This window comes from Anopheles darlingi, chromosome 2, assembly GCF_943734745.1.
Source record: "Anopheles darlingi chromosome 2, idAnoDarlMG_H_01, whole genome shotgun sequence".
In the NCBI taxonomy this organism is placed as follows: domain Eukaryota; kingdom Metazoa; phylum Arthropoda; class Insecta; order Diptera; family Culicidae; genus Anopheles; species Anopheles darlingi.
This window is the reverse complement of record NC_064874.1, coordinates 20,505,186-20,514,591: the sequence shown is the minus strand read 5'-3', so window position 1 is coordinate 20,514,591 and position 9,406 is coordinate 20,505,186.

Genomic DNA, 9,406 nt, shown 5'->3' with positions numbered 1-9,406 from the left:
TGATCTTGATTACGATCACGGTGAACGAACGGGAAGCGCCCGATGTAGCTGCGATGTGAATCGATTTCGGTCCATTGGCAGGCGATGCGTCGTTTAAACAGGGTTCACGGAGAGAGGGAGGAAGGGCAGGGGGTTCCCTGTCCGGTACGACAACGATTTTCGTACTTCGAGCACGGCGTGGTGTGTGTGGTGGTCGTGAGTGACACATAAATCAAGCGGGTTGTTGGCCCTTTTTTGTAAATTTATTTTCAAATCCACCAACACGCACCCCGAACTGTGCAAATGGTGCGAAACATACATGTGTACCGAGTGGTTCAGCGGGAAAGATCACCTTTCCCCCCTCCCCACCCACCCGAACAAACCACCCACCCTGATCCCTTGCAATGGTACATGAGTTTATGGAATTTAGTTGTCTCGGATGGACACGCTGGTCATCGATGGTGAGCTCGCGAGGGGCTGAGAGGGGCCCGAGGGGAGAGGGGTCACCGTTCACGGGTTCACCGCCATCGATCGTGGGTCGTCGAATCGATGAGAGATCATGATTAATCGGATCGCAACGAGCCGCGCTAACAAATGGTTCGTTGCTCGTTGCTTGTCTTTGGATTACATTTTGCTTCGTTTTTTTCTTCGCTTTTGCTTCTTCTTTATTTTTTGCTCTCGCGAAAACCTCTTGGCTCAACGGCCGTTCGCGGTTATCGAATCGAATATGTGAGTTTTAGCGATAGGATCAATGGCCGCGTGAGCAGCGGTGCGGTGGCGGTTCGTTATGGAAAGCAGACCGAATTATGAATAATGCATAAAATGTTAATCTTTTCCATTTTACAAATTAACAGACTCTGGCTACATAATTCATTTCATAACTATGTGCGATGGTCCGAGCAAAACAATTTCGATGTAAATGTGCGTTCGTGCTAGTCTTGCAGCATCGTGGTGTTCTGATGCGATTCTGTAATCGGTTTTACGATGGGCATTCATAGATGAAAAAACGGGTTTCAAACATACAGCTATATACTTATCGGTTTAACTGTTTGATACATTGACATTATTAAACAGTTTTACTAAAGAAAGCTTCTGTTATTATTCTTGGTGAATTCAACATGTCTTTCGGTGGCAAAAATGAGGTAAGAATGCAAAATTGAACACCATAGAATCTCTTCTGATTGTTTGGGATATTCTGTTCAGTGCATTTCGTTCTAGCAACTTCAATAAGACGTCTTTAATCTCGTATTTATTCAGTGTAAGATTGTCTAATAAAGAAGAAAACCATATTGGTAGTATATCAATACCGATAAAGACTATTTGAATGATTCTCATATAGTCAATGAGCGCCCTTATATTGTTTTTAAACTAGAAAAGGCTTTTTATTTTTAAATTAACCAAGAAATTGTCCAACAAGACCTCTAAACCGGGCTGTATTGCTGTGCTCTGAGCCCGGACCAACACACGGAATGGAAAGCGACAAAATCTCGGCGTACCACTCCCGGCGAACCGAACATTGTATTGCCTAGGGACATCTATTCACGCATAATGGTCAACTGTTTCAACCAGATCAGATATGGTTTGTAAGCGTTTTCCGAACACGTTAGCTCACGGCTGAATCCACGGTCAGCGGCCCTTATGCACTGACCACAACCAGTCGGCCAGTCCCCCAGCCAGCCAACCGACCGTCCGACCGACCGACCATCATCATCATCGATTTGCGTTCGGAGCAATTGAAATCAAATCAGTAGCTATCGATCAGTAAAAGTAACTGCCCGGTAGCGGTAGTTCGATCGGAGTGTCTTTTAAAGACATTCCCCACCCGGGCACTTTGCCGGGACCGGGGTGGCGGCCGTACTGTTGACTTAGTCCTCTCCTCATCCTTCCTTTTGGTCCGCGGAGTCGTAGACGATCAAGTACTAGACTCGGTTCGGGAGCGAAAGAGAGCTCCGGGAGGAAAGGCGGCGATTGCATCTAAGGAATTTGTCTACATCGGATCGCCACTGCGGTTCGTGGCGTTTGCAATCCGTTGGCGCACACCCCGTTGTGAGCAAAAGCCCCTTTTTTGGGGTACAGTACTTGCAGCGCGAGCGAAACGAAACGAAACGTGGGTTGCCGGCAACCTGCAGCCGTTGCAGCCGGCTTGCAAGACACTCAATCACATCTGCATACGAACCCCCTTGTAGTAGGACCCTTGCGGGTTATTAATATTTATTATCCTCAAAAGTATGTTCCGCCGGTCCTGGCACCCCGGTAGCACCCGGCCGGATCGCGATCTGCGCGATCTGGAAGCAACTCGACTGCTAGTCGGTTGAGTATTTCGTTTTCGTCGACACCTTGCTTTCGGTGGCCGCGGCACACAAGTGACAACGCAACGCGCCAAGTGGACCTTCTATTGCGAGTGCGAGTGCACGCGCGAGCGTGTGTGTGTGTGTGTGTGTATGTAGTGGAGTGTGTCCCAGGGCGTTGTAGCGATGGTCGATTGTGGCAGATGATTGTGGTGTACCCAGCGCATAGCCTCCACAATGGCGTCGCGATGGCGCACTGTATGGTGAGTGTTTCTGTGCGAGTGTGCGAGGAGTTCATAAAATGGTCTTCCCGGGACTACGCTCGAGACCGGTGCCAGTGAATAGCCACGCGCAGAGCGATCGCGATCTTTGCCGAAAGCGACGCTGAACCCCACAGAACGTCGTCCTCCCCGAAAGCCACCAGCACGCGAGCGGTACTTTACCTTCAGTTCCCAGGTGGTGGTCCCGGTCCGGCCCGGGCACTTGTTCATCACGTGGTCCCCTCTAGGCTCGCATCCTCCGCCATAATTATGGTTTTGCGGTTTCGCTTTCAGTATTTATTGCTTCGCGAACGCAACGCGAAGCGACCGACGACCAACGAGATCCAGTTAGTGGCTAGGTGACGCTAGGAGGCGCTTGCCTAGTCCCCCCCCCCCTTAATTCCGATGACAAATGTCTCCACTGCCCAAAATGTGTTTCCCCTTTTTAACCGGGGTTCAGACCCCGGCGGTCATTTTCGCACGGTTCCATGTCAATGGCAGCGGTGCGCATACCAAAAAGGATGGTGTAAGGTCAGCCGGGAATGGGGCAGTGGCAAGTGGATGTTGGCATTGTCTGGCCAGCACGACCGCCCCCCCCCCCCGCACACATCATCCTAATCCCTCCCCAGTCCTTTTGCGATATGAACTTTCCCACGAACATGATCAGCATCAGGACCTATTGTGTGGTCGCACTCGTCTTCATAGTTCGTCTTCACTCTGACACGCTTCGGAGTCTCAGGCGATATGGAGGGCGCGAGGGCAACCGGGGCAAAACCGTGCATCCTACTTTATGCAAATATGCTGCGGTCAGCGCGAAAGGTTCGCTTATCGATTGGCCATCTGATCGGTGCCAAGCATTTTGGGAATTGCAGTAAATTGACCGGCTGATGTATGTTTTTATGCATCGTCGCGAAATGCTTATTGACTCCCTGTGTATGTGTGTTTGTGTGTTTGGTGAGGAGGTTAAGAAGAGGTTATCTTATCGAAGATTAGCGGAGATATTAATGCTGAAGAGGGAATAGCGATGAAGCAGCATTATACATTCGTGGTAGAAAAACGAATCTCTGTAAAAGTGCTGATCGAGGCTCACTGTGAGAGTGGGATGGAGTGTCCAGTTTAGCTTCTCTTCTAGCACTAGAATGTTGCGTTCAACAAAAGGTGCTTTATCTGACTCACGAGACATCCTTTTTCCTATAATAATCGAGTCCATCGGTACAATTGATCGCATTCGTTTTGTTAATTTGAATTCTTTCGCTGCCGCTACTCCAACTAGGCGAGTGACCGAAGGAGCGCATTGCATTGTATGCCTAATTGTTATGTACAGCATCGGTTACCGCGGTCTCCGTTCGAACTGTGCGGGAATGTGCAAGATTTATAGAATGTTAATGAACGACAATCGCGACATCGCTGAATGCAAACCGCCGTGCCTGGAGCGTGAAGCGCTATTCCTGCGGCAGCACATCACAAATCATCACACACCGACTGTGACCTGTGGAAAGCTCGGCAAAGAATCCGCTTAATTTCTTCCGTCCGTACGTTGAGACGAGGCGACGTGTTTTTTCGGGGAGAAGGAGAAGTCCAACGCTCGAGAACGCTCGGCCCGGGGGGGGGAAATGTAGATGTTGCCGGTGTCGCGAAATGGTCACGAAAAATAGCGAATCCATGATTGGAATTTGCATTAAAGGTCGCAGACCGTCACCATCGGTGCATTGGTCGGCGGCATGGTGATGCAGGCGGCATAAAAGTGAATTGCAACAACTGCACAAACCGCGGGCACCCACATGCGGGAGAGACAGCCACGGCCTCAAGCCGTCCCGGTGACCGGTCCGGTAGGCAACGGCGAAACGAAGGGAAAGGTCCAAGATTAATCGTTAAACGCCATAATCCACCGTGAAACCGACGTCGGCCGCCGCCGTTGCCGCCGCCGTGGACCGGCTTTCGCTAATGAACGCCGACACGAAAATTAAGACGTTACTCCGGCCGGACTATTGCTGGTATCTGCACCGCCGGGTACAATGGCCCGGGCAATCGCACGCCCCATACTGACCACAATCAAATCGATTAATCTTTTCGAATTTCAATTAATTTTAATGAACTTCAAAAAATGGCCATCGTTCCTCCGGGGGCTCCGTCGGGGCCGGTCCACGGCGCCCGGTGTATCGATCACACACACACCCGTACACCAGGTCTCGCTGGTGGCTTATCAGAGACCCGAGAAACCGATTCCCAACTTATGGCTCACTAGTAAACGACTAAAAGAAAAGAAAAACAAAAAACCCGCATCGAACAGTTGTCCAAATATTGATTACAAATTGAACACCGGGCGCATCGCATATGAGAGGTGCGTCATCGCGCAATCGCATCGCATCGCATCGCGCCGTTACCTTAGCGTCACTTTCACCTGACAACGTCCAACACCTTGCACTGTCCGGTGCCCGGGTGATGGTTACGGCTTTAGGCGCTTCTCGAATTCCGATCCTGCATCTGCATGGTTAAGAATAAGCTTCGGTTACAGAACGGCAATGGCGTTGGCGTGAAGCGTTTCGATGATCGAGCGCGCGTTGCATTCAGCTGTCTATCGGACGCCACCGAGGCGGCTAGATCGCACACTATCAAAGAGCTATCTGACGGAATTAACATAAAATAAAACATGCTCCGGTAGGGCGAGATCAGCGTCGTCATCTTCGCCGTCGTCGTCGTCTTCGTTGAATTTGCATTCGCGATCCGGCGGCGATACGCGCGTTGTGTGCGATGTTGCGTTATCGACGTGGCGAGTGCTTGTTCGCTGGCGCAAGCTGGCACACGAGCCCTACGGACTCACTCCCTGACAACGTGAGACGTGAAAAGCTGCTCGACGACCGACGCGACGCGACGGACGAAGCTGGGAAGCTGTGCTGATAGTAGTTGCCGCCATCAACGCCACCAACCTGCTGGCCGCGGCGCCGATGCGCGATCCTAAAGCGACTGCGACATGGTTCCGGGAGCAGTTTGCCGATCTTGTTAACAGGTTTACGTTGGGGTACCAGCACGAGCCCGCCCGCCCGCCCGCCAAGAGACAAGCTACACGGTCCACTCTACACGGGGTGGGGGGGCTCCTAGAAATGCTTTCGCCACCGCTACTGCTACGGTGGAAGTGGAATGTGTGGAAGCTTATCCGGTGCGATTGGTTAAAATTGGCTAATTGATCACTATGGGTTTCCGGGCGCTAGTGAGCGTTCCGACCGTAGTTCCGATCAGGTCGACTTCAGCTAACACCCCCCTTTTGAAGGCCACCGGCCACCGGCTGAATCTTGTTAGCCTCGCCTCGCCTCCGCACACACCGCGCACCTGTTCCCGGGGTTCTGTCTCCCGGGGTTGCTTCTACTCCGGTCCGGTCGCCGGACCGGAGAAGCGACATTAGCTTGGCGCTAGCGATGGCCACCGGAAGGCCTACGAAGGCGGCATAAATCAATGTAACGCACAACCAGTAGACAGCACACACACACACACACACGCACGCAACACGCCATGGTTTCCCCCGGGAAACCGAGCATCGAGCATCGAGGAAAGGATTTATGGTAACTCGCCCGGAGTAACCGAGGCCTTGTAGTCGTTGACAGCCCGATCGACACGATGGAATGCGTGTGTGTGTGTGTGTGTTTCGGGCGCTACTCTTCAGCAGGAATGTAGAAGCAATAGAAGGGGGTTGAAAGACACGAACCTCGGCAGGCAACAGAATGTGGCACCGATTGTTGCCAATCTTCTAGAAAACCGAAAACCAAACCTAGAACGGTCCGTCCGTTGCACTGGCTATGGTGTGGTATGCAAAAGCGAGGTTAAGGGCTCGAGTCGAGGCCACGACGGCGTATTGTGGCCACGACGGCATTGTGTACGGGAAGCTAAGGGGGCCGGCACCATACGGCTTACGACCAGTGGTGCATTCATGTGCCGAGCGAGTTTACCGATCGACCGATCGACCGATCGACGTTGTAATGCGTCTCCGTTCGACTGTCATTCGGTGGCGTCGTTACTGTATCTAACAAGGTCATGACATGGACATGCTCGCATGCGAGTCACTGCGACTTAGACCGGCTCGGGAGTCGGAGTCGGAGGGCTTTCCGAAGCGTACGGATTACCGTTACGGATCCAAACAATATGCGTCGACGACGGAAAACGTTCGATTTGGTACGCTGGGCAACGCTTTTGACCTGCTTCACATCCATGATCATACGAGCCATCTCGGTTACTAGTTACAAGGACCGTCGGCCGCGGGGGAGGAGATAATCACTTTGTAGCCTTCTACGGATCTCTGTCCGTCTGTCTGTCTGTTTGTCTCTCTGTTTACCCGTCACTTGCTGTTGGATATCAATCAATCAACGTTATCGCCATTTTCAACAAAGCATAAAAACCCGAAAATTGCCGGTTCCTCCGCAGCAATCGCGCATGATCTCTCTCTTCGCTCCACTCCCTTCGCTCCACTCCCTTCGCTCCTCTCCCTTGGAGTTGTCCGATCAATTGCATCGATCGCTCGGTCACGGATTAAGGGAGCTCGATTGGAGTTCGATTGATTTTTGGCCTTTTTCGTTGGCCCCTGGGGTGAGTTTGAGGGTCTCCGGGGAGGGGGAGGTGCACGGCTATGAGGTAAGGCCATGTAGGGCCGAAATGAAGCCCGGACTAGGCGCCCCCACCCGCATCGCATCGTAATAGGTTTTGAGTGCATGAGCAAATGGAGGACAGCGAAAGAGGAGGTTGCACCCGAAACACAATGCACCCACGAGCAGCAGCAGCAGCAGCAGCAGCGCGGCTATCGCGTGATAAATCAGCGAGAGAGGACGCCCGGGATGTGGGGCGAGGGGAAAAAATCGGAATCGGAATCCGATGGATCGCGATGCCGACAGAGGCAGAAAACTGGAACGGATCAGAATCAGAAAATCAATAAACGGCGGCCGGTTGGCTGCTGATGTTGTGAACGAGATAAATCTGCCACAACAACAACAGCAACAGCAACAACACACGGTGAGCAACCGCGGAGCGATAGCCACAGAAGCCCAGTGTAGTCAGCGATTGGACCTGTCCATCATTGGGAGTCGCTGCTGGCTGGCTGGCTGGCTGGCTGGTTGGTTGCACTTCGATCAAATGGCGGCGTCGATGATGACAAAAAACTGGTCACAGTTTGTCACGGACAAATTCGTGACGCCACTCCGGGGCCCTTTTGTGATCCCGGCGGACCGTATCCGGCGGCCGGTGGAGAGGGGGCCGGGTGCCACGTCCACTGCAGCGACAGATCGCAGAAAAAGTGATGAACGATGCCTCGGTAACCTGGGGGGAGGGGTTGCAACTGCGAGGGTCTCGATTGTAACCCCACCCGACGTCGGTGACAAATCCGAAGGGGCGCAAGGAAGGGGCGGAAAAACGGGAAATCGGAGGTTGTCTGAATCTTGTCCGAAGCACCAAGCCGATGGACAAACGATGCAAACCAGCCTGGGGGAGAAGAAAAAACAGTGAAGTGGAGTAAAAACTTGTTAAGATGTTTGTTTTGTTGTTAATTTCTTATTAATTTCCTTCAAAGCTGACGGCCAGGAGCGAGTTTTCGAGTGTTTCGGTTTGGCGACTGGTTTGATCCCCGTTGGGAACGGTCCTCTTTCGGAGTGGAGCGTTGATCCGATTAGCAATGATTTCGATGGTACAGTGGTTATGATTAGTGGAGGTGATTATCATCGTAACAGGTTGCTGGTTGGTGATAAGGTGACTGGCGCGTTTTATATATGACTTGGTGGCTTTATATTACTTCTTTTCTATGGTAACAGACTAACAGATAAACAACCATCTAGCAAAATTTAAAAAAAATCAAAATAGGAACATCAATCCATAACATCTCATAAATAATAGCCATTTCTTGACTGGGAATCTGACCAAATTTGGATAATGAATTGTGTTTTAAAGTATTAGCTAAAAATTATGGGGATGAGATAAATAACACTTTATTTATTTTACACCTATTTCCTAGTGCTGTTCAGGAAGTCGTCTAGGTGCGGAAACTAATCCACTCGAGAAATCTGTCGAGAAGAACGAAGCTGGGACTGTATACGACGTATATAGTACCGGTGCTCTTATCTTCGACTAACCCAGCCCACAAAATCTTTTTTGGGCCTTCCGAATGGATAGAGAGGGCGGCCCAGGGCTGGTAGGACCAAATCTAGATGGAGCGACGGTATCGACATTGACGTCAGAATAGCAGGAATTTTGTTTTGGAGGACGATGGCGCTCGATCGCGAGCGGTGGCGAAATCTTCTGTGGCAGGCCAAGACCGCTCGTCGGTTGTAGCGCCTGATAAGTAAATAATTAAGTAAGTAACGCCTAGGACTGTTTATTCATGATTTCAATGGCTAATTTATATTTGATTTGAATGTATCCCAAATTCTTTCGAACTTACCTTGGTTTGCAGTATTGTCAAGAGATTAGGATTATTTACAAGAGATTAGGAAACGATTGTCTATTTACTTTCTAATTTCTTGATTAGGTACCTTTTTTATAGATACTTTTTAAAATGTTTTCTTATTGGCTTATACATTATTTTATTTAATTTCATGACTGTATTCTCTCACTGGCGCATTACGAATGACTTTCTTATTGCCTTGTTCTTATGTTGTCCAACAGTCTGTGTTGAAGAGTTTAAAATTCATAAAGAATAGTTGGTAAAATGATCTGCAATTGGAATGGAACGAAGCACTTTGGTTGGAATTGAATCAATTTTCTTGTTGAACAATTACAATAATAGCTGCTACATTGTGATCGCTGGAAAGTTTATTCTAATGTTCTTCATCATTACCTTCTCCAGCGAAGCAGAACCAACTCTGGTAATCATATTTGCTCACTATCTCTCGCTCATAATTTACAACA